This window comes from Talpa occidentalis, unplaced genomic scaffold, assembly GCF_014898055.3.
Source record: "Talpa occidentalis isolate TD23 unplaced genomic scaffold, MPIMG_talOcc4v2.1 talOcc4.13, whole genome shotgun sequence".
In the NCBI taxonomy this organism is placed as follows: domain Eukaryota; kingdom Metazoa; phylum Chordata; class Mammalia; order Eulipotyphla; family Talpidae; genus Talpa; species Talpa occidentalis.
Genome location: NW_023601322.1, coordinates 23,581,186 through 23,608,536, shown reverse-complemented (window position 1 = coordinate 23,608,536; position 27,351 = coordinate 23,581,186). Strand labels below are relative to the sequence as shown.

The 27,351-nt window shown below is 36.6% G+C and overlaps 1 protein-coding gene across 6 annotated transcripts in view; it reads right to left on the bottom strand.

Moving 5' to 3' along the window:
* The window catches only part of RIT2 (Ras like without CAAX 2), a 460,431-nt gene that overhangs the window by 185,222 nt on the left and 247,858 nt on the right, over positions 1–27,351 (bottom strand). The gene's annotated exons all lie outside the window — the stretch shown is intronic.

The following is a 27,351-nucleotide window of genomic DNA, read 5'->3' as shown; positions in this document are numbered from 1 at the left end:
GATGCTAAGTCAATCACCATCTTTGGGGGGATATATGGTTCACCCCGGAACCACAGGCTCCTCTGACTGCTCTTGGGGGTCTCATGGGATAACCAACACACGTGGGGAGGGCAGGAATAGCAGGCAGTTCCACTCACAAACCCACACCAGATCCTGGGACTTAAATTTCCCAAATCATTCATTATGTCTGTCTCAAAAATAGAATTGACAACTGGGAAACAAAACTAAATACAGATTAAAGCACAAATGTTTCTGAAAATGCCACCTTCAAATTCATTGTTCTTCCTACTCACGTACCCCTTATTACATTGCTCATATTCTGAATATGAAAAAGTCTCAGGATGCCATAGTCCCCACATATGGCAGAAACAGAAACAGAGATGAGAAACAGGGCCTCCAATTTCACATTTCAGCTGTGAACTTCCAAGGTTGTGAAACAAAAAAGGCCACAGAGTGAGTTGGTGGCAGAGTTTCATTCAAAGTCCTCACCCACTAACAAGCAACAGTTTTAATAAACAAGACAACTTACTCACTCGTGCAGATGTTGTTGGGCATCAGCAAAAACAGTCGACCTCCATACACAGCCACCAGCCAGACTGGTGAGTTTATATAGAAGCCTGAACTAGGTTCAGCCAAGTATCTAGTCCAGGTGGTCTTAATAGCGCATTACTCTTAAGGGCTATGTCCTTAAAGAGGCTCCTAGTGTGGGAATGAGGGCTAAATCACACATTCCAAGGAAGGCAAGGGGTTAAAAAGCCTCTGATTACCCAGAGTCAGCTCATGGGTCAACTAAAGGTCATGCTCTGTCCCTGAACTCCTCCAGTAAATTTGAGTAAATAATCTTCATTTGCTCAGTTTTGTCATGTTTTAGAAAAGGCGACCATGCTCCCTTTCCTTCCACACAAACAGGATTGTTGTAAATGAGTCTCATCTGTGGAAAGGGATGGCTGAGATCAACTAAACTGACCCATCTTATGCTCAAAAGTCCAAATTACTGAACGTTTTTTTAACTATTTACTAACTGGAAAGGACTGGTTTCCAGATAGTCATGGTCTTCTCAAACAACAAAGAGAGAAGAATCTCTCTCTAAGAACCAAGACCAACTGGACTAAAAGCCAATATACCATAAGAAATACACTCTCTCACCAATCCTAATTCTTGGTAAACAGATTTTGCATTTCGATCTGTAGGGTAAATGAAGTTATCAGGCTTTTTTGCCCTCCTGCATCTATGACCAGCACCTTCAGTCTTGCACAGGCACCTGTTATTATGGACATCTGGGCCCAGTAAGCATGGGGCATGTGTATATGTAAATAAAGACACCTGTGCAAGGGGCTATAAGGGTAGTGTCACTCTTCCACAGGAGGGCAGGGAGAGGAGATAGCCAGGGAAACACTGGGAAAGGAAGCTAGTCTGTTCCCTGATTCAGCATTAAAGCCCTGTAAAAATCGACCAAAGGCTCCAAAAGTATCTTTTCATCTGTGAGAACTGACAATGAACTTACCTGCCCCTGCCCAGGATGGCTGCTAAACACTATCCTTCTTCCATCCTCTTTTGTCTTTTAAACCCATAAATCAAAGGTCCCCAAGGACAGTTTGGATAACTGCCTGCAATTGTGCTCCCTGATTTGCAAATCTAAGTCTTCAAATATGATCATTTCATTTTATTTTTGTTGTCTTTTTCTTGGTTGACATCAGTTTCTTATGGGGGAAAAAGTAAGAGACAAATGTAATATAATCTGCTTTAAAATACCAAAATCTTAAGAACTAACATTTTATAGTTACTATCAGTCAGGTCTTATTCTATGCAATATACAAGTATTGAATCTTATATATACAGTTAACTTATTGAATTAATGTTAATCTAGTTAATTTTAAGAATAACCCTACAGGGCCTCCCTGGTGGCGCAAGGGCTTAAGATGCGACCTATAAAGCTATTTGCAGCCACTGCAGCATGAGTTCGATCCCCAGCCAGGGAGCTGCCCACATGGTGCAGCAGACCTCTCCTGACTCACCCACTGCTCCCCTCAGCAGTGTATTTCAGTCAATCCGCATCTGCCTGTTCTGCTCCCCACTCTTTCTCTGGTGAATCCTCTCCCCCACCCACACCTCTGGTCTGTACTATTTGCTTACACTGAAGAGGCCCACTGTGAATGCTGTGTTGATATCAGACCTGGGAGGAACAAGTATAGAAGCAGGAAGGCCAGCTGGAGCTACATACCCTAACCACCAGGCTATGCCCAGCACAAGAGGGCTTTCACTGAGTCTTTGGGAAGAGATGATTGGCCAGGTGGGCGTTTGTACTTAGAGCTGGTGCCCATCTTGATGAAACATACTCTGCTCAGCAAAAGGCACTGTTTCCACATGTTAACAAAGGCCAGAAATCTATATTTTTATGAGGTATCTCCTGATTTTAAGATTCAGAAATAATGCAAAAGAGTTTTGTTGTTGTTTTCTTTCAGCTCCTCAAACCAAATAAACCCAATATGGATGGGACAGGACAGGTGTGCCCACAAGTCACCACCTCTGGGATTCTACTCTGATCCTCCGAGATACCAAGAATTCTTTTAGAACTAACATGCTAAGATTCCACTTAGCCTTATTTACTGTATCACACTTAATACCACAAATATGTTTAATTTATAAGATCAACCTTTTCAAACACCTTATAAGAGAGATTATATCACTTCTGGAGAGTTGTCCTCCATTAATCCTTCTAGAAGAGGCAAGAAGACAGAACGATGAAAGACCTTCTGACAGTGATTGTTCAATTTATTGTATATTAGTAAAAATCAGCATTAGATTTTGGAATTCTTTCTGTTTTGTTTACAAAACATCATTTCTCAGTATTTTACATAATAATCACATTATCACGGAGGGTAAATTTCTAATTGGCTTTGCTTTTTCTCAGATGTAATTTCTTCCCATGTGATAACTTGAGCATTTATACTTTACTAGACATTTTATTTTTTGCCTTCTTGTTCAACGTTTATTGTAGAAATTCTTGGCTAACTTTATCATTTCTAAGAAGTCTCAAAAAAAAAATCAAACACACTTTATTGACAAGCTACTTCAAATTACCTTTCTGTAGAGTTATTTCTGTTCTATTAGCCCTATGAGACCTTACCCGATGTTTCTTTATACCAATGGAAATAAATACTTTTAAGTTTAATCTTTTCTTCTTATTGTTTTACTTCTGTACTATTAAGTATAAATGCAGCAATATAATACAGGCTCCAGGCCAGCCTAATACTTTAGAGATTCAAAATTCCAAAAACACAGTAATAAACTAATATGGTACAAGATGATTGCTGTTAAAAATTCAGGTGCATTTATGTCATTGACCATTTAACATTAATTTAATTAAGTTGTACATTAATATCTATTCCATAAGAGATTTCTGCTAATCACATTGTACAATTATGCACAGCCTATCAGTGAATCTGGCTTTTTTTTTTTTTTTAACTTACATTCTTGTCCCAAGGAAGAGACAATATTGGAATATCACTTTTATTACTAATCTATGTATAGGACTCTTCTTTGAAGAGGCAAAACAAACTGGCTAAGATCCCTTCTATTAGAACATCACAAGCTGAACATGCCCTCTGAGAATTTAGGCACTGGCACTGGATGAACTGGTTGTAGGTTTTTACACTAGAGACCCATTTGAGAAATATGGGTTTATTGCTGAGTGTTTGCCCATGATAGACTAAACAGAAGCTTATTTCCTTTAGACAGTGATAAGGCTACATTTCATGTGCTACTAAGGTAATTATTTTTAATTAAGTGTGGTCTTTAACTTTTACCTTTTACTTATAGATACCCCTTCTTCAATCTTGTTTGATTACTCATTTTATCTGTTAAGGACTGTGTACAAAATGTGCAAGCTACACAGAGAAGATCTAACAGTAAGATCAAATCAGTTTATAGCCAATGAGAGGAAAAACATTAGTCAAAACATTACTGAGTGGGGGCCTCCTTGGTGGCACAAGGGATTAAGCACAACACTATGAAGCTATCTGCAGCCTCCGCAGCACGAATTTGATGACCCCCCGCCAGCCAGGGAGCTACCTGAGTAGCAGACCTCTCCTGTCTCACCTGCTGCTCCTCTCAGCAGTGTATTTCAATCTGCCTGGTCTGTCCCCTACTCTATCTCTGGTGAATCCTCTCACCCCCCACCCCCCACCAGGATACTCTGTTTAGCCAGGTTACTCTCCATATCCACATTAGGTGCACCCTGCACCTGTGGCCTGTACCCTAGTTCTTGTATGCATAGATAAATAAATCTTTAAAAAAATTATTGCATATATATTTTTTTAAAGATTTGTTTATTTATACAAGCACTGGGTACAGTCAGAAGCGTGGGAGGGTGAGATAATTCACCAGAGCCAGAGGGGAAAGCAGTGCAGGCTGACTGATGAAGTACACTGCTGAGGAGAGCAGAGGGTGGCAGGAGAGGTCTGTGTGCCATGTGGTACCCTCGCACAGCAGCCAGAGATTGAACTGGCGCTGCAGAGGCTGTGGGCAGCTTCACAATCCAGGGCTCAACAGCTGCGCCATGTGGGAGGCCCTGCGTGTATTTTAAGTTAGTTACAACATTTGAAATATTTGCATGAGAAAACTAAGAGGAGTATCAAACAAATGGGGTTTTGTAGATAAATTGGCACTGATTTAGTAATGATTTTATTTAAATTTTCATTTTTATTTTGAATTTATGTAGAATCAAATTTTAAATGTTATGAACACTTTGGCTGTACATCTTATGTAATTGCACAATGCCCTTTAAAACAAAGCAACAGTTCTTCAAATTATTGCATGACTGTGAAGTTTAGACTATCTGAAATATGAATGCATTTTAATCTACGGGGGCACAAGCTTGTAAGCTGATGTGACACTGTTATCAAAAAGTCAGCTTTTAGCAAATGCAGACAAACGAGTGCTTGGAAACTTTAGTTTTAGGCAAAACATTACAAGAAGGGCTTTTTACACACAGATTGCTGAGGTGCAAAGTTTTTCATTTCTGACAACCTCCCAGGTGAAACTGCTACCACCAGTCTAGAAACCATCTAAAAATCACTAATGTTACTGAGGGGAACCTCCTTTTTTTTTTAAAGAGGCATGTATTTTTATTTATTTATTTATTTTGTTTATTTATACAAACACTGGGTACAGCAGAAGCGCGAGAGGGTGAGAGAATTCACCAGAGCCAGAGCGGGGAGCAGAACAGGCAGAGGGACCGAGGTACACTGCTGGGGGGAGCGGCGGGCGGCAGGAGGGGTCTGCACGCCATGTGGGACCCTCCTCTGGTGGCTGGGGAGCAGCCAGGGATCGAAACTGCGCCACAGAGGCTGTAGGCAGCTTCGCACCCCAGCATTCAACCGCTGCGCCACCAGGGAGGACCCCTACTTCCTTTTTGATAGGTCTGTTATATGTGACACAAAACAAAATTCTTGTTCAGGTTGTTGCCTGTTCTCTGTTAAACTCCAGTGAATCTTATGTTTCCTGTCAATTATCAAGCTAATTTACAGGGTTTGTTCCTTAAATGTTCTATGTACTCATCTATATTTCTACCTACAAGTCAGATTCCATTTAAAATGCTGTACAACGGAAACCTATGTAATGTTACTGCAATAAAAACAATTAAAAGATTAAATATATTCTTATTTGCTAATGGGGATTATATATATTTTTCATTTTAGGGATAAAACAGAGTATCCTGGCTAAAGAGCATAAGAAGCTCTGCAATCTGAACTTGCCAACTTTATTGTTGTGAAGAGAACTGCAAAGCAAACAGGAACTGAGAATGATCAATGACAACGTATCAGCCTAAAATTTCAAAAATATCATTACTCTTAAAAAAATAAACTTATTTTCTCTCACCCTCCCACACTTCTAACTGTACCCAGTGCTTGTATGTATGTATCAATCAATAAATAAATCTTTAAAAAAATAAAATAAACTTCTTTTCTACTGTAGAAAATATGTTTATCAAAATAGCATCAATTAGTTAAAACTGACCCAAAGAAATAAAGAAAAATATATGGTCAAAATAACCTTGAAAAATCTCTCAATAGCCTTGAATTTTCTGACTTAGACTTCTAGAAACTCAAAAGAAAATGGGCTTACTTTTACTATTTCTTCTTGATTTTGGGAAGAGGTACTCTGGCCCAAGGGAATGTCAAAGAACAGAAGGGAGAGTAGCTTAGTATGACACATATAAATATGAATATGATGGCACACTACAGAGTTTCCAGCTGAGAACACATGGGGGATGATTCACAGAAGCAGTGGATTTGTATTAGTTCTTTACCCAAGGAAAGAATTTAGACATGGATATGGAGGAAGCAAACTCTACAGGAATGCAGGAGAGGAGATTGGAAATTGAGGGCAAGGAGATTGGAAACTGAGATGCATAAATAGTAAAGGACTAGTGGTTCCACTTGGAGAGAAGTCATTAGTGAGAACAAACTGAATTCTTTTGTCTTGAAAACAAGGTTGACAGCCGGATTGATTAATTCATTTGTGGAGTCCAGGTCAAGCTGTTTGTGAATGCTGTGATCAGTTAATTCTTACAATTCAATGAGCGAATCTTTCATTGCCCATGGCTGAGCACATTAAGAAAATGGAATTGAGTTTCTCAGTGGTTTGTTTTGGATTTCCTGTATTAACCTTTGTTATTTCTTGTGCCATTACCTGACTCTAATTTTGCTTGCCATATTAGAGGGACTAAGCCCTAGAGAAATGGCTTGATAAAGACTGCACCTAATAAGAACATTAAAAGGAACAGATATAACATGAAGAATATTCTGTAGAGAGAATGAGGCCATTCTCTCAGAACACTGCAACTAATCCAGCACAGGAAGCATGAGGTGAACAAATGAGTCAGACATGGAAAAGACATGGATAATAAATCCTCACACGTCGTCCTCAATAGGTTCTTGGAAACTGATTTGAAGTGAAACCAGCTCAAACTAAACCAATTTTACCATAGGATAATTGATATAAATAGGAGTTAAATTCTGAGGATATGTTTCTAGTCATAAAACATCATCAAAGGAGGACTCAAAACATTTCTAAAGTCAAAGTCATTTTCTGTTAGGGTTGTCTGAGGCCAAGGCCTATCCTGACGGCTCATGGCACAAGGTGGAACCCAACCTGCTCCCATTGCTCCCATTGCAGAGCACACCCACGCCACACCCACATTGCACCCACACTCTCTCAGATGGGGACAATTTAGACACACCAATGAGACTTGCGTTCTATGCCTTTGGGATGGATGGAGAGGAAAGCACACCTCCCAGTGAAAACCAATGCAGACATGGGGAGAACTTGGCAACTCCACACAGACTATGTCCTGATCAGAAACCCATTACTTTTTCATCAGTGTTATATGATGAAACAATGTCAAACAAAGCAATATTTTTCAAGGCCCTGCTGTGTAGTCCAAACTGGATCAGCACAGAGAATTGTGGAGTAATTGAGAATTGATATAGGGCACCAGAATTCAATGTTCATAGTACAATAGCTGCATGTAAATACTTAAATAAATAAAAGAAATACATTAGTAAATACACAGTATAACACACTTAAGTATAGTATACTTTTATACTTTTAAGTATAGAAGAAAAAAATTTACACAGTTTTTAATCTTAGAGGTTAGGTGGTATTACCTTTAACACATATTTTTCCTCACCTAAATATCTGAGCAAAATAACTCCCCCAGGCATAATTTTTATATTTTTATATATAAATTTTATATTTGTGTATGTGTCTGTATGAATTAGTTAGATTGTACTTAACTTAAAAAAATTAAATGTAAAAAACACAGAACTACTTATAGAATGCAGTTTTCAACACTTATTTCTGTCTCTGTGACACATCATACCGCCTATCTGGGCATATATAATAAGCTTTTAATTGGAATAAATTACACTTAATTGTATGCAGAGAATACTGAGGCAATTGTGCTATCTAAGTATAACAAGGGAAGGAAAACAAAGGTGGGAAATTTAACATGTTATTCAAATGTTCAGAGACATTAAAAACTTATGGTAGAAAGCTTACGTAGAAGGGAGAGGTTTGGCTGGTACTTTTATCCTCAGGGTTTGATATTTTCATCCACAATAGTCTGATGTCAGCAGGAGCACAGAAAGGTTTGCATTTAGGGTAAAGTACTAATGTCTAAGGTTGTAGGGCTATGACAAACAGAGGTCTTATTATTGGGCGATCAGTCTTCCAATGAGTCACAACAGATAGGAGTTTGATACAGGAAGTCAGGACCTAAATTACAAGATTGGGAAGTATACACACATTCTCTCTTGTTGGATGTGAGAAGAATGAAAACTTGGAAATGTCCCAATTTTCCCAAGTGAGACAATCTAGGTAGAAGAAATTGTGAGCTGGTAGGAAAAGAGTTGCCCAGTGCTATGTTTGAAAAGAGGGAATTAAATCTCAGGCTAAGTTAGGTTGAGTTGCCCAACAACCTATTTGAAAAGGTGGACTAATGCAGACTGGAGGGCCCTATCACAATGTGCTAGACAAAAAGAATTATGTCTTTTCTAATGATTGTCTCACAATTTCCTGGAGGGAGAAGGCCAAAGGCCCCACATGAAAATCGGTAAATGTTAATGAAACCAGTCTGCTCATGCACCTGTGAGGTCTGGCCTGGAACATTCTGTGACATTAAAGCCTCCTAACTCCTTTCAGAGAAGTAGGCTGGGCATTTTCTGTTCTAGTCCTGTCTTCCTTGTACCTAAGTGAAAGTCTCCAGCAAAACCCTACCTGGTTTAGCTGTTACTTTCTTTTTCCTAGAGGGTCTTTGGATCACACATTTTCTTTTTTTTTTTTTTCTTGTGGTGGAGGGGTTCTGTAACACAAAAAAAAATCCTGAATTGTGCCTGACTTGTCTTTTTAAAAATTATTATTAATACAACCCTTATATCCTATAAAATATCCAGATTGGAAGATAAATTATATGGTAATGTTAGTATGAGAAACATCAAAAGAAAAAGACCATCTGAGGGACTGTTTCATCAGCTGGCACAAATCTAAAGCTAGCAAAGCATTCTGACACCAAGACCATTCTCCCAAGTCTCCTCTCACCACACCTTCCTTCCATTATACCTCAAGACACAGAAACACCCCAAAGTATAGGAAAGGAAATGAGAAAGTCAGAAATCCAGCCTACCCTGGGAGCTGAGACTCTTGGAGCAACTCTGCTCTTGTTAAAGCTTCATTGGTTTTTCAACTCACTTTTCAATTCTGATTTCCCACAGCTCTACTTACCATCTGCATTTCAGCCAGTTGCACAGCTGGGGAGAAATTAAAATAGAGATTGCTGCAGCAACACTCACAAGTAGGAGCTCTAATTAGATGCCCTGTGACACAGACCAGGACTGCCAAGCCAAAAAGAGCTATAGAACTATACCACACATCTTCCTGTTCCAGAAGGGGTGGGTGGGGAGAGGGAGTTAGTCACCCCATGAAGTAGCAATCAATCCCTTTTGACTTGATGGTGGAAGGAAGCTCAGATTGAAACATCTGCAGACGGGACAGAAATATACGAGACTTTGGATTTAATAGCCTGAGAACTATCTCCTGGTGGTGGACAAAACATTTGAGGACTCAATTTATTTTAATACAAAAGGAAATATCACACTGAATTTCCATTCCAATTGATCTGTACTCCCAAAAGGAGCTTTCTTGGGGTTTGGACAATATATAGAAAGAATCTGCTTCTCATATCCATGTAATAGAGAATGACTTCCTAGCAGTTTGAAGTTACTTTTTTAATTAAAACAATTCATGTACGAGACATTAAAAAAAGATCACGTCATAGCATATACCAAAAACACTAGTACCTAACCTATTTCTCCCCAATATTTTTTCTTTTGCATAAATTTTCAGTAAATTCCTCTCTACTTAACTTCAAACTGTATCCCCTTTTAGTTAATACAATATGTTACAATTTTTTAAACATAAAATTATAATCATTTACCTGTCAATTATCTATAACAGATTATTACATACATACATAGATATATAGATATAATGTATAAGGAATAATACAGGATACCACCAAATTTAAGAAATAAAATATTACTAGTACAATTGAAGTTTCCATGTCTCTCCTTTTGGTAAACATAATCCTACATTTTCTATTCTCTAGTTCTTTAATTTACAGTTTTATGTTCCCAATATTTTTCAGTATATAATACCCCTACTTCTTAGCTTTTCCAAGAGTCCATAAAATCTCATTTTTTTCAATGTTATCTTTCCTGGAAGGGTCTGTTATCCCTGTAGTCAAGACTACGGATATTCACCACAGACTTTTTTTTTCCCATAAAACACTAAATTCTTCCAAATTTAGTTGTGGATCCCAAAAAGGTCTTTTCTAAAAGTCTGTGTAGAACTTAAAAACTAGCTCTTGAAAAAACTGACTACAGAATTGAAACATTCATTGGTGGGAGAGGGCAGGGGAAGGGTAAGAACAAGGAAGGGAGGAAGCACAGTGGACTGTGGGCGGTGATTCGGTGATGAGTGCAATATAGTGGTGACATCTCATGGGGAGGATCCTAACGTTACCTCAATTTTAAAAATGTGTGTGTGTATTTATTTAAGAAATAAAAAAAAATCATACCTAAAAAACCCTCAGCTGTATTTCTAATATCTATGTATAAATTAACATGTACCATCCAGACTATACCTGACAACTAAAAAATGTTAAAAATGTTTCAATTATTATATATATTTGTTTATTATGTATCAATATTTTTAAATACTATATATATGATCTATAAAGCTTTAGGACAGTTATCGGAGTGGAGATGGTTTCTAGTGTCTTTCCATCTATAATATTCCAGGCTGAGGTCAGACATCTTGTTTTCCTTATCTGCCAAAAGGGATTCTATTTCTCATGTAACACTTGAAAAGAGTCACAAATGTGTGGACTAGTATCCTCTTGCAAACTACAAGTTTTATATTTTTTAATTTCTTTAAATCACAAGAAAAAAGTATTATAGAGAGGGTATTATACATTTAAAAATACATAGGAAAAACTATTAAGAGAGTATCAACTTCCAAAAGAAACCAGGTAGAAAAATGACAAAAATCTGGCCTAGTACATGATATATCTTATGAAGAATGTTTCCTCTTATTCAAGATGCAGCCACATCCACAAGCTCCATTCTATGTAGACTTGATTAGTTCTTAGGTTTTCAACCTTTCCTTACTAGCTTGAAGCTAAATAAATTTTAATTTTCGTTTTCCTTTTTAAAATTGTCTGAAAGTCATATGTCACCACATAACCTTTAAACAGCTTTCCTTAGTGAGTCTTGAGATCTCTGATGTACAGCACCAAAAAGGTCTTTCTAGAATAAACCCAATTCATGGGCGGATTGGGCCTTTGGTTTTAAAGGACTGATGTGAAACTCTAAACACATTTTTTTTTTCTAATACTCACAGTGAGTTTTCATTACTAGTGAACAAAGAGAAATCCTATGATCTCAAATATAATTTTAGCAAAGCCATTCCTAAGGCACTTCCTCACTTACTGACAGCATTGCCAGTTGAAATGTTGCTAAGGATTGTGCAAACAACAGTCAATACACAAGGAATTGTCCTACTCTGTCCTGTCCTTGCCCAGAATCATGCAGAAATGTTTGAGAATTTATGTTGAATAAAAAGGAGTAGTCAAAAAAGCAGAAGTGTATTATTAGTAAGTGCAAAACAATAGCCAAAATATATTGGTATTCTGAATATGTTCGTGAACTGGATACATAATATACCTAAGCTCTTTAAGGAATACAATTTTCATTCATTTACTCCCTACTATTAAAACTACACTAGACAGTTTGGAGGGACTTAACTTCACTTGTCAATTATCAAATGTAGTCTATCCTTCCTTTAAGAGAAGCTATCTATAATCTTCCTCCTCAAACTTATCCTCAAAAATACAAATCATTATATTTATCATCTTTTCTACCATCTTTTAATATACCATTTTCCTTTTCTGACCAGCAGATTTAGGTCACAATAAATAGTGAACCAACAATGCTAATTTTTCTTAAAGGTACCCAGACATTTTACATCAGGCAACATGTGGAGCTTAGAGAGCCAAGAAGGGCATTATTGTCCTCACGTTAGATAAAAAGAGGTTAAGATGGGACACAAGAGGTTATATTTTTATATACTTTGAGGAAATCAGATAAACTGTCATCAAAGGATCAAAAAAGACCTTTTGGTAGAATACCACAGTTCAAGTTGTTTCAAAATATAGACTATAAGATATATAGCCACAGATTGAAATTGCTCATTGTAATATTACTAATGCAGCTAAGATCCAAACTGTATGCAGAAGGTAGAGGATGGAATGTCCAAAACTTCTGACAGATGAATAATAAAACAAATACATAAAGGTACCAGGCTGATGTGGAGGCAGGAGGCCAGTTGACTGTGATGATATTGACCATGATTATACAGGAAGAATAGTTGCTTGATTATGAACCAACTTTTCTTTGGAGTTGAAGTTGATGCAAAACTTTTCCTAAAAAGAGGGTACTGTCAGATTATGATTTGAACATAAGGGCCACAAAGTCCTTCCACTTCTCATCACCTTTTATGATTTCATGACTTTCCTATGTGAAACAGCAAGTCAGCATCAGGAAGAGGCTAGGACCTCTATTCCCTGGTCTTCTGCTTGAATCTCTACCCCAGATATTGTCATAAATTGACTGTTATCACCTGATTTTTAGGATGCACTTATTAAACTTTAATTGTGTTTGAGTTGAGTCTTAATCTCATGAAACTCACCATTTCAAAGTGTACAATTCAGAATATTTCAGTATATTGACTAAAATGTACAACCAATACCACTAAGCCCAGAACATCCTCATCATTTCAAAGGAAACCCAAGCAAATAGGAAATCATACCTCATTCCCCTTCAATGCCAGATTTTGGTAACCAGTGATCTACTTTCTGTCTCTATGGATTTACCTATTCTGAAACAATTAATATGAAACTGAATTACTCTGGAATCAGACAGTCTAGACTATTTCATGTTTTGAGGTAACCATTAGCAAATGGGAAAGATCTGTCTCCTTTAGCACCACACAGGATAATTCCTAGACACATTCCACAGCCCTGCTGGAGAACACTGACTATTGAAAGAAATAGATTAAAGCCCCAGAAATCCAGACAACCCTGGCTCAGTATTCCAGGAATGAGAGTGATCACTAAATAAGTTCTATTTTATTCCTCTATATGTTTTCCCTTTGCTGTCATTCTGCTGAATTTTTGACAATCTAGATAGTGTATCTATAACTCCAACAGACTGTTTAGATTTTATGGCATAAGATAAAGGTTAGAAATAAGTGGAATATGTACTGAAATGTGATTCTCTCTCTGCTCCATTTCATTGGTTTGCGACAGTGACTCTATTCACAGATTTATCTTATTATGGCTAATGACCTGATGATTAACAAAAGAAATGCATCTGTGGTCAAATTGCCTGTTTTAATTATTCCAAGGAGCTACACCATCAATGGGCACCAGACAGCAGTCTTTTGGATGAGGGTTTGCTTGCACCTGGTGTTATCTTAATTATTACTCTCTCGGTATTTCACAGAGGAAAAATGCCAGAAAGCTCAGATGTACTCCATTTCCAGCTATTTACAACAGGCAGTATGAGACAGAGGTGAAAGGTTTGATCCTAATATGTGTCACAAATTACAAAGGAATCCTGGTGTCATGGAAGACGGGTAAGAGAGGAGATGAGAACAAGTTGGTTAGAAGTTGGTTTGGCGGGAGGTAAAGTGGAGACTGTTGAAAATCTGGGAAGTCAGACTCCAGCCCAGGAAAGTAAAGATCTAGACGACAGGATGTTTATTGATAATTCAAAGAATATTTGATGCTTGAGCTATTCTATGGCCAGATACTCCTAGGAACAATTAGAAAGCCTGATCTGGTCTTATGTTGGTTAAATGGCATCAGTTAAAAGAGTGGAATAATTTTAAATGATACATACATTAAACATTTTATTTTCATGTAAAACATACAAATGTATATTCATTATCCAATCTTTGATGGTGAGCCAACAACCCCTCTGATAAAATAAGTCTGCCAAATAGAGTTGTATTTTTGCACAAAACATCCATAATGCATTATTTATGCTTTCAAGTTTTGATATCTTTTAGATGGAGCAAGAATGTAAGACACTTGTGAATCCATTATGATTCAGTATCATAGATTTTTTAATGCCAAATTTTGAAACCATCTTACCCATCACTATTTCAATAACAATCTGAGAGGTACGGAGCTGAGACTCAATGTTAACATACCATTTTGAAGCATTCAATTTAGTTTAAGTGTTGAATATCTTCTCACAGTATTTTATCAGTTCATGTAATTTACTTAAATTATGTAATTATGACATTATGTAAACTGGGATAAACTGGATGAGGAGCAAACACCACCAACTCTTGGCAAGCATACTGGAGAAAGCTGAAGTGCATGTGGAGGAAAGACTAATTTGGCACCAACATCCATGCTGTGAATTAAGAGAGGGATCAGGGCCACTGGTTAACCTGTTGGGAACTTGGGAACTGCTAAAAGAGCTCCTAGTATTACAGGCAGCAATCTCAGAGTGTTATTCTGTCACAGGAGAATAGGACTCCAATCAAACCTGGGAGCCAGGAACTGCCCATTTTTGCAAGGCAAAATGGTCTATAAACTGAACTTCTTATAAAACCTTTATTTCAATAGCAGCAATATGGAAATTTTGCAGGTTTATACACTAGACCTAGATTTCTGTTTTAAAATGTAATTTTTGCAACAGCTTTCCAGCGATTCTCATCTAGTGTTCTATCCAAGACCGAGGGTCTAGATCTATGTAAAAAAAAAAGATACAGAAAATTCCAAACCAAAATTGTTAATCTTCCCCTGATTACAAATGCATTCAGAAGCTGGTTCTGATGCTGAATTAAGTATATCAATTCTGACAATCATAGAATGAGTTAATATAGTAGAACATAGAAGCACAGAACTCCAAGAACAAGTTACTATAATACGGTGCATACTGATGGTACTTTTTATAAAAACTAGAGGAAAAGTGTTTTTATTGCAAAATAACCTTAACAGATCTTAAGTTGACACTAAATTAAATATGACAGCTTTATAACTTGATTGTGAACAAATATTTGTATATGAGATCAATCAAATCATAACAATAATGCCTGGTTTGTAACTCTGGAAAATTTCTGAATCCTTATTTCTACATCTGAAATGAATGAATGTTCCACTTTTCTCCATCCACACAGTTAGGATACCCTCATTTACAGGCAGTTCTGTAAAATATCTCTTAATGAGATAACTACAGTTTATTCTATACTGTCCTTAAACAGTTTTTTCTCTTCATTATTCCAGGGTGAACTTTTAAATACACCACTCCGATTTTGTTACTGTTCATCAAAAACTTCCCATTAGTCCAAGAAGAAAATTCAGAGTGATTAACTTGACTCAGTAAGATCAGACCAACCTTTTCAGTCCCATCTTGTCACATGCTCATGGCCTGCCAGTACCTCTGAGAGGGAATAGAGGCACTGAGTACTTCTAGGTTTGCCAACCTTCCACCCTGCTATATACATTCTCACCAGTCAAACCCCACAACTCAAGGTTAATATCTCAATGCTATCTTACCACCTTTGTTAACCTTCAGCCTCCATATTTGGCCAGCTCACCTTGGTACAGCTGCAGGGACTCATTTAGTTTAGTTTAGTTTTAGTTTTCACCTAACTTCTGCTGTGGGCCAAGCTCCGTAAGAAAAAACTCCTTCTCTGATTTGCTCCAGTAACTTCCTTGTGTCCATTTTCATATGTAAACAGCTTCGGTTTTTCATCAAATTTGCTGACTAAATCAGCTATTTTTATTGTTTATGAGATAATCTCAGACTTACTTTGACTATTTAACTGCTTGAGTTAAACACTATAGGAAATTTATCATTGTTGAGGAAATCAATTAAAGATTATATAAATAAAATACTTTTATAAAACTTTCAAAAATTTAAACTAAACATATTTCTGGTTAAAGATTAAACACAGGGCCTCCCCGGTGGCGCAGAGGTTGAGCGCCGCACTATGATGCTGTCCTCAGCCTTTGCAGCACCAGTTCGATTCCCCCCCAGCCAGGGAGAATCCCACATGGCACAGCAGACCTCTCCTGCCTTGCCCACTGCTCCCCTCAGCAGTGTCTTCAGTCCGTCTGCCTGTTCTGCTCCCCGCTCTGGCTCTGGTGAATTCTCTCACCCTCCCGTGCTTCTGACCTATACCCCAGTTCTTGTATGAATGAATGAATGAATGAATAAATAAATAAATAAACAAATAAATAAATCTTAAAAAAATAAAGATTAAACACACATTGGGCCTCCCATGGTGGCGCAGTGGTTGCGCACTGGGCTGCGAAGCTGCCTGCACCTTGTGCAGCACGGGTTCGATGCCTGGCCACCAGGCAGCGAGGGTCCCACATGGCGCGCAGACCTCTCCTGCCATGCCTGCTCCTCCCCTCAGCACTGTATTTCATCAGTTTGCCTGTTCTGTTCCCTGCTCTGGCTCTGGTGAATTCTCTCACCCTCCCGTGCTTCTGACTGTACCCAGTGCTCCTATAAATAAATAAATAAATCATAAAAAAAAAAAAAAGATTGGGAAAGCAACCTCACCAAAACAAAAAAAGATTAAACACACTCATAGATATGTGTGTATATATGTATGTATAATGTATGTATCATAATATATAATGATAAGTATTACAAGCTAACCGCCATTACTCAAACTCTATAATTGAATAATTTTAGCTTTCACACTAGAGTCTAAAAGATACTAAATTTTAAATAACAGCTATGTAATTGAAAAATTTCATGTATCAGTCTACTCTGGGATTTACATGTTAGGAAGAATCAATTATATTTTGAAAAAAAAGAACAGTATTGAAGACTGTAGCGGCAGGAATATACAGGGCAGGTTCTGATTGGAGCAGATGGGGTAAAGAAGGAGTCCTTCCTGAGCCCTCTGTGGCTTTTTCAGGCTTTACTGGGATTTACCAGGTACATGGCAGGCAGGGGTGCAGGGGGTGGGGGGGAATGGTGGCTGGCAGGCCTCCTAGCCCCCCAGAGAATCTTCGTGCTTTCTGACGTTCTCTCGTGGTCTCTGCTTCTCTGCTAGTGCTGCTGTTCCTCTGGCATCCCCATGACACCACCCTTATAAGCCCAGTCTTAGCCCAGGTGAATCCTATCTACGTATGCCAACATGCTACTCCAGGTGCCCATCATCAGGCATGCATTCAGGACCACAGATCCATCATCAATCCTAACGGGGGGAAGGCGGAAAACACTGATACTTTCTTTACCTTACCCTACAAAGACCTAGTTTAGGATGTCACAATGCTAATAGGCTACAAAGATCTATTATTTATCAGATTTAGATCACTGCACTCTATTTAAGATTAATTCATATGATGAAATTATTGCATTAACAAAAGTCCATCATTTTCTTGCACTATGAACAACTGCTTAGAGGATTACCTATTTCAAAGGCAATCAACATCCTGGTAAAGGCATTGCAACTTATGAAAATAACTCAATCATTTATTACATGTACATAAATTTTTGAGTAATTTCTGACATGACTGCTACGGAGATCATTATGCATGTGGAGCACTTGATGAAGCTCTCACCCGTTACCTCTTCATTAGCAAATTTAGCAAAAGTAAATCTCCAAGAAAATATGAATGAGACTGTGTCCTACTGGACAAATAATGGAATAGAAGAGGATATTATTAAATAGTAAATTATGTCAATAACAAATACTCACAAAACTTACTTACATATATTATACAGACTGTCTCAAGTCCTATTCAAACTTTGCTTTTCTGTGATGGATTTCCAAGGACACAAAATCTTTATATAAAGTTTCACTATTCTGAGGACTACCTCAGAAGGAATTTAAGAATTGTGACAGAATTCTGTATTGCTAAACATCATAAAAAACTTACATGGGCATAAATCCTATCAGGGATCTACAATTGAAAAGATTTGGGGCATTTTTTTTTTTTAGTTATTGGCAACATTAGCAATCCTAATTGATCACAAGTCCTCATGAAGATTGATATTGATATCAGTTCTAAAATACTTATAAGCTGTGATATATCCCTACTATTATTTTCTTAGCTGAACCTATACCAATAGTGTAAACTAACATATAGTCATCAAAGTTATTCGCAGTTCGTTAATGTCAAAAAAGTATTGTTCATTACTACTTCAGATAAAATAAGATTAATTTTTGTATTATTGTTTCTCAAAATATATATGTGCATATTTTTCAATCACCTTTATTTTAAAGTTCTTTTAAGATTTAGATTCTCAGTTTAGAGCACACATTTAGCCTTTGACAAGTGGAATGCAAGGATAACAGAGTAGACATGACATCCATGACCAAGTCAAGAAAATAGCTATGGGGCCTCCCCAGTGGTGCAGTGGGTAGAGCGCCATGCTATGAAGCTGTCCACAACCTCTGCACATGGGTTCAATTCCCGGCATGCCAGGGAGAAACCCACATGGCATGGCAGACCTCTCATGTCTCGCCTGCTGCTCCCCTCAGCAGTGTATTTCGTCAGTCTGCCTGTTCTGACCCTCCCACACATCTGGCCTGTACTCCAGTTCTTGTGTAAATAAATACATCTTTAAAAATTAAAAAATAATAAAAGAAAATTAAAAAAAGAAAATAGTAATGGCCCCAGCACATTGATCTATTGTGAGTGCATGTGACCCCATAAGTGACTTGACCCTACAGTTAAAATTTAAAATTAATAACTATAAGAAAGTGAAAATCAACAAAAATTATGAACCAGAGACACTTTTTGTGGGGTAGGGGGAGGGAGGGGAGGGATTGGGGTCAGAATGGAGGGGTTGAAATTGTATGGGGAATATAAAAATAAAATTTATTATTAAAAAAAAATTAAAATCATGTGACTGGAGCAACCAAGTATGTCACTATTTATATTTAGGCAAAATTTCCTATGGTTTCCCAGTCACAAAGTGGAAGAAGCAATCTTTTCTCTCTCACTACCACAGCTATTAAAATGAAGTCAGCTGATAATTTGATACCAATGAGCAGAAGATACTTCCCAAATAGTATTTGAGATAGTTAATTTTTTTTTTTTAAGATTTATTTATTCATACAAGCACTGGGTACAGTCAGAGGCACTGGAGGGTGAGAAATTCACTATAGCCAGAGTGGAGATTAGAACAGTCAGAGTGACAAAGTACACTGCTGAGGGGAGCAGTGGGTGCAGCAGGAGAGGTCTGCGCACCATGTGGGACCCTCACCGCCCAGCGGCTGGGGATTGAGCCTGCTCTGCAGAGGCTGCAGGCAGCTTCGCAACCCAGCGCTTAACCGCTGCGCCACTGGAGGCCCGAGATGGTTAATTTTATGTGTCAACTTGACCGGGCTCAGAGATGCCCAGATGATTGGTAAAACATTATTTCTACATATATTTTTGATAATGTTTATGGGAGAGATTAGCATTTGAATTAGGGGTCTGAGTAGAGCAGTCAGCTTTCCCTATTGCGGGTAGGTATCACTAAATTTGCTGAGAGTCCAAATACAGCAAAATAGGCAGTGGAAGGAGGAATACCTAATCTCTCTGCTTGAGCTAAAACATTCAAGTTCCCCTGCCTCTGACACTGAAGTTCATGATTCTCATGCTTTTGGACTCAGATCTGGACTTGCACCATCAGGCCTCTAGTTCTAAGCCTTTGGACTTGAATGTACACCAGTCTTTTCTGATTCTCCAGTGAGCAAACAACAGATGGTAGAATTTCTTGGCCTTTATGACTTTATGAGCCAATTACTATAATAAATATCCTCCTATCAATCCATATTGATATGAATAGAGATAGTTATTGGTTCTGTTTCTCTGGAGAGCCCTGACTAATATAGTATTACCTCGCAGTCCTTTCACATAGCACTGGCACCAGAGTTCCTGAAAATGTATTGATTCCATTGACTTTCTGTGGTTTAATGAGAAGATGATATTTGGCTGGATATAGCTCAATATGATTTTTTAGACAAAAATAATGTGTCGCCTGTGTTTTGTCTGTTTTTTATTGTTCTATAACTCAACATTTTACTCTTTGAAATCTCAGGTATGAGGAAAATGGAGCAAAAATCAGGAGTGAGAGCCTGGGTAACTATAAAGGCAGAGACCACTACCAAACATATACATGAAACCTGCCTGAAATGAACTAGTTAGTCTACCACGAAGCACTGTGGGTTTCCCAGAATTGTAACTTGACTTTGAAATCAAAGTTGGAATTCCACATGGAAAGTAACAGCACTTTGCATTTTATTATAAATGGGTATTTCCTGAATTACAGTAGGAAAAAATACAACAAAGCAAGTGGGTATGGGAAACCCATTTAAAATGTTCTTAAAACTATTTTTATCCTTTGAGGGACTCAGTGCATAAGCCATTAAAAATGTAACTGATAATGTGCATTTTGAATATCATTAGATAAGAAATTTCAGCTTTCATTTAAAACTTGAATGGATTCAGGATGAGAGAACAGCATTTTTGGATAATAAGCTGGAAGAACCTAGATAAATGTCAGAGCAATTCACAGAAGTATTATGTTTAGGGTATGAAAGTGTGTTTATCTGAAAAGCCTTTGGGAGTCAAACAGTTTTGCTTCAAAGCTGAGAGCAGGGTGCAAAATTTTTGGCTTAGGCATCTAGCAGGAAAAACATGCCTTTTGATTTCTTAGTGGCACTAAAGATACTTGTTAGCCTAGTGGGTGAACTCATCATTTAGCTTCAAACTGCCTTTCCAGCATAGACCCCCTATGACTTTCAGTAATCTCTGAATGAGATGTTCATAATCAATTTCTTTCGCATCAAAAAAGAATGCAGAATTCAGAGTATGTTTAGGGTACAGATAAATTTACAATCTCCAGGATAATTTTATACTAAGTGTATCTTATCAAATTGTATTGATTAGAAGTTTCTTACTTATTCTGAAAGCACTTAATGGCTCTAAGGCAATATATTTTCCAACTCTTGGTCACAGTTTGTTTCTAGTTGTTCAGTGAAGGCAAAATCACCATGCTGCTTGCCAGTTGTTGGTCTAAAAAATAATCCGACTTCCTTGAATGAGAGCATTTCAACAACTCTGCTGCCTAATTACAGAATTGATTTCTAATAGAGAAGTTTGGTTTCCCAAACTCCATCTGTTTCTGGATTTCAAACAGAATGCAACACAACACACTTATTTTCCAGGATCTTTTAAAAGGTTCTTCTTATTAAAACTAGATTTAACAGAAAATAAGTTCACCAAGAGTCTTGAACCAAACAGGGCAGAGGGGGGAAGGGGGGCAGGTATAGTCTTTTCTTCACCCAATTAATGGAAAAAGCTATATGACTAAGAAATATGTACAGTATACCCAATATACCTAATAAGACACTGGACACAGTCAGTGACATAAAAAATAAGACAAAATTTCTCACTTAGAGAATTATTTGATCTTAAAAAGGAGATTAATTTATTTAAAGTTTCGTATAATATGAAATATATAAGGACTACACGTATTTCACATTCAACCTTTTTCTGTTCACCATACTCAGGACCCAAGGTCACTCCAGCCAAATCTATGTCATTATTTATGGATATGACTTCTTTCTCTTATTACAATTTATGTGCCCTGGTAAACCTGGGCTTCAAGTGTAGAAATATAATCTAAAAAGAAACAGCACGATTCTTTTAAGCCTTGCCTTAGTTCTAAGAATCCAGTCTTCCATTTCCTTTCCTTTGATTCTCATCCTGATCATTTGCAACTTTCTAGAGATACAAGAAGCTCTAAACACACCCAGAATTACTATTATTTTCTATTTTCACAAAAGAACACAGGGGGAAAAAGTTTTGTTATTTATGATATCACTATATTCCTGAAGGAAGAATAAAGAGAAGTCAAAGGAAAAGTTATTATAATACCTTTGGTTTTATCACTGAAATGCCCTAATCCTACCTATGTGGTGAGCATCACTATTACCCACTTTTCTTTGAACAGACTCAGATATTGGAGGTTGTGTGTATCGACATACCTCCTCATTGAAACCAATAGCTTGTTGGGGGTTACTCTTTTGTCCTATCCTCCTCTTGTTATCAATTTACCTGATCAGAAATAGCTGATTTTCATTCTTAAACTTAATTGAGAATTATCTTTATGTTAGTGGCATTGTCTCTTAATGAACCCGTACATCTTACCTCTACTATTTGATTGAAAATTTCTTAAAGGGAGGAAACGTTTTCAAACTTTTTTGAATCAACAGCTACTAGTGCTATTCGGGGTGCATAATTATTGTTTCATAAGTAACAATTCACTATTAAATGAATGAAACAGTTTGAGAAAAATAGATGTTAGAGAGCAAACATTTTAAATAACATCTAACTCAAGCTCCTTATTTTCAAGCTGGGAAGAAAGTGAATCACAGGGACAATAAATATTTTACTTAATTTCTTCATTTCTTATTATGTCATATGCCTGTATTCACTTTTGAATACTTATTTTTGACTGGATCCCTTCTCCATGATATGGCTGTACAGGAGCTGTAGCAACTGGTAAGAACTGACCCTATGTTACTAGTAATTTGTTCCTTAATATAGATGCCTAATAGATGCAACCATTTTATTCATTTATACCATTTAAATCCTTTTCTAATGTACTAGTAACACTGACAATGCAACTTAAGAAAAAATGTAAACAAGTGTCTCTGAATTAGAATTAGGAAAGATAAAACCTCTGTGCAAAATATGTAAAGACAATGTTAAACAAAACTTATACTGATAGCATTCCTTTCCCCCCATCCCCCCAGGCTCTGCCTTGATTTATCATCTTGGATTTCTGATCCACTGTTTTGCCAGTTTTTTGTACTGAATTTCAACTTGGACTCAAAATTTCAATGATAATATGAAAAAAAAAAGAAAGTTGACACAAAGTGCAAGAATTACTTTTCATGAATAATCCAGTACTGTACAAAAGATGAGAAGAGGCAATGTAGCCACTAGATGTAGGTTTCAGGAATGAGTCCTGGGCATAGCAGTGGGTTAACTCCAGCTATGGCATTTAGAAAACTCATGACCTCGGATAAATTATTTGCCTCTTCTGAGCCTTAGTGTCCTTATTTATAAACAGAGAGAACTTAAATATGTGACCTTTAATGCCCTTTCTAAATTTAAATATTTATAATTATCATCATTTATATGGATATTAAGTAGAAATATTTATGACTCTACTGCAGAGTTTCTGCTAAGGACTAGTTTTAGTGAAAATTCTATTTGTACAATATCCTAGCCGTAATTTTAGGATGCAAAATTCTGGTTTTGTCCACTACAACAAAAATGGAATTCTGAAGGATGTATTTTAAATTAATGGCAACTGGTAAGCTGAGAAATGAATGATCATTGAATGGTCATTGAATGATCTTCTGTTTTTCAGCTATTTCTATCAAAAGCATACTTTAGTGACATCTTGGTAGTTATTTTACTTTGTACATTTATGCTAAGTATAAATCAACTTTTTTTTTCAATTTGGCAGGTTTAGTCATTCAATTGCCAACTTTCAGCTAAAAATATAAATGATGAATATAAATCTCAATGGTATATATATATCACACTGGTGAGCTTAGATGCTTAAAACATGGTTTGAGAGAGAAGATTCACTGTTTTGAGAGAAAACTAAAGAGTGCTAGGATTAAAGACAGGACAATGATGTCTAACCTCCCGTTCTTTAGCTTGTGTCTAGACCCTTTTTTAAACATTTGCAAAATAAAAGTGCGAGCTCTTGAAGGTCAGGGACTACAGTGACTTTATTTATGTTGTATCCCTGTGGAACAATTAATCCAGTGTAATAAACCAAATTATACCCAATTAATCATGTTGAGACTGTGAGAAATACACATACAGCAAAAATTTACATATATTGCATAATTGTATTTCACATACACTGAATTAACTAAGAACATGTGATTAGCCTCTGTATATTTCATAGATTTTTAAGCAATTCATGATCCAACTTCTATTTCTCTGAGTTAATAGAAATCTACCTAAATTTACAACATCCTTTAAAAAGTCACATAGCAGTTCTTTTCATGACACATTTTTGAAAAAAATAGAATTAATAATTTCTTGATAGTTTAATAATATTATCATGAATATCATGATTGCATATATATGTCACCTAAGTGTGTATGTGTGAATATATATATATATATATATATATGAACTTGCTTTTACAGCAAATAATTCATCTAAATAATGCTTCTAAAATATTTTTGTATTTCATCTTGTATTTTAAAATAATTTTCTCTTGCTCCTAAATTAGAGGTTGTCAGTTTATTTTACTATAAAAGTATTTGCTTCTAGAAATCAACTTGTGAAATTTTGTTACCTAAAGTCGTAAACTGAAATAAAAATATTTAAACAGCATGTCACATCTGACTCTAATAGCAAATAGACTGAGAATGAGAACCTGAGAGTCTCTCTTGTTATTAGAAAGTTTATAAAGAACACAGTAATCTCATTTTAGGTATTTTTGACATTATTTTAACCACTAAGAAATTTTTGTTTGGTTTCTGGCCTTATTTTGTACAGTGATTTTCTTCCCAGTCATGCATACTTTAAATCACAGGTGGCTTTACAGCTATGTTTTAGAGTCACCATACTGGAAAAGAAGAGCTAGTAGTTTGATTGGATGACTTTATAAGTTACCATCCAATGGAGCTCAACTGACTAAAAGGCAGTGCTATAAAAAGAACTAACAAGAATTAATTGATTTATACCTAGAACCAACTAGGAATGTACTTGGAAAATAAGAATACATTGACATTCTATTTGCAGTAACATTAAGAGTAAATTGTTTTCAAGTGTTTCTACTTTAACACAGTGGATCACCATGACTTTGGCCCATTTTCCCAAAATTAAAGGCTATGATCCTGCACTGTCAACTCAGCACACAAGTCTTGCTGTGACCTCCTCTGCTATATGTGGCTGCAGTTGAGGCTAACTTAGAAATATAGTTAATGGTCAACAAATGCAAACCTTCAGTCCTTTTAATTGTATAGCTGCAGATTTCTCATTGTTTCCAGAGCATGAAATATTAGTTAGAAAGCACTGGAAGGGAAGTGTGCAGATTGATCTCATCACTCACCACTTCACCCACAAACAGGTAATATTCTCCAACTCTAGCCATATCCAAGTAATAAATGCTCCTTTAACATGCTGTATTGATCAGCTTTTGCCCTGATGATGCTGCAAGACAAACTGCCAAATAAACACAGGGCCTTGAAGTAGTTAACTACTGTTCATGATTTTTCTAGTTCCCAAGTCTATGTAGTAGCTGGAGCAGATTTACTTCAGGTTACATGGGGGGTGGGGGAGCTTTGCTCCAGTCTTTGACTTTGTCTGCTCCACAGGTTTCGACAACCTCCTCATTCCAAGGGTTACCTGCTTCATCCTGTTCTTTTGGTGAACAGCAGAAGGACACAAGGCCTCTAAGACCTTGGCTTGGATCTAAAGGGTTAACTCATTGGTTTGCACCCACTGACCTAGCACTGACAGAGCCAAACCTACAGACTCGAAGAGACACAACCTGTGTATTCATGATTACATCAGCAGCAAGTATGACTGGGTAAATACTAACAAGTACTTGTAGACTGAATGAATATTCTTTTAAAAATCAAGGGACTTCACTTTTTTCTAAAGCTTAAACCTAGCTGAGTATTTTTAGTAATGTAAGTTTACTGTTTTCCCAAATAGTCTTTTTGTTTTTAGAGTTTTAGTTGTTACAAGTAGTTTACTACATGAGTGAAATTTAACCTACTCAGACTTCTTCCAATTAGACCTAAAGTTCCTCTGGGGAAAGAAAAATGTGTGCTTTCCCTTGGGTAAGACAGGTCTTTTAAATAACTGAAATAATTTTTCAATTGTAAACATTCTCAATGACTTCAACAGTTTTTCCCCAATAAGTCTATTGTCCAAAAGTTCCTGGGAACAAATGAGTTTCTCAAATTTCAAATATTTTTGATATAGTTTGTAAATATAAACAGAGAATACCTACTTCCAGTGGCTCACACACTATCAATATTCCTTTTTTATTATAATTCTCCAGTTATATTTACACTTCTCCCTATGGGCACATGTTCCACTCACCTAACACCAAATTCTCTTCCCCACTCCCATCCTTCCTCACCCCGTTTCTTCTGATCAATAGTAATTTTTACTAAGTTCAAGATTTGCACCCCTATGTTTATAGCAGCACCATTTACAAATAGCTAAGCTATAGAAACAACCCATATGCCCAAAAATAGATGACTGGATCAAGAAGATGTGGTACATATACACAATGGAATATTACTCAGCAATCAAAAAGATAAACACATGCAGTTTGCAGCAACATGGATGGAGAGGAAGGGATCATGCTCAGTGAAATGAGTCAGAAAGAAAAAGAAAAATACTGGATGGTCTCATTCATAGAAGGAATTTAGAAAACCTAAATAAGGGACCAGGAAAAGGACTAATACAAAGTAAAAATCAAAATCAACAAGCAACTATAAACCAGAGACACACTACGGGGGAGGGGAGTGTCAGGGAGAGGAAGGACTAGGGTCAAAATAAGGGGGGGGTGGGAATTGTATGGGGAATATAACCAAAATTAAAATGCATACATTGTGCAAAAATGAAAAGTGATTAAGAATTATATAAAATAAAAAAAAGATTTGTTTTTATGTTTTGCCAGTGTATGTTAACACTATCAATATTCTAATTTATATACTTATTTTAAAGTACTTACATAATACAGATTGATAAAACATGTTTAAAATTATTAAATTGTTTAGGTACAAAGGAAAATAATATAAAATATGCCTATGACCTAGGATTTGAACTATTAACATATTTGTATATGCAATTAGAACTGTATGCAACAGAAATCATTACATGTATAGTTGAAGTCTGATTTCCCAGTACCTTCCTAATATTTCCTAGTACCTTCTCCTCCCCTCAAGAGATAACCACTAGCTTAAATATGTATAACAATAACATATTCTAAGTCACAAGGTAAAAATCTACATATATCAAATAATTAATCTTACAGACACATTTTTGCAATTTATTAGAAATCAGTAAAAAATATAAATAGCACATGCATGTGAAAAGAATGTATTTTCCTATATTGACTGCAGCATTCCAGTTAAGTTAAATGTGTTTTTAAGTCTTTAATTGTACTACTACTTGATCCAGCACTAAAATTTTAA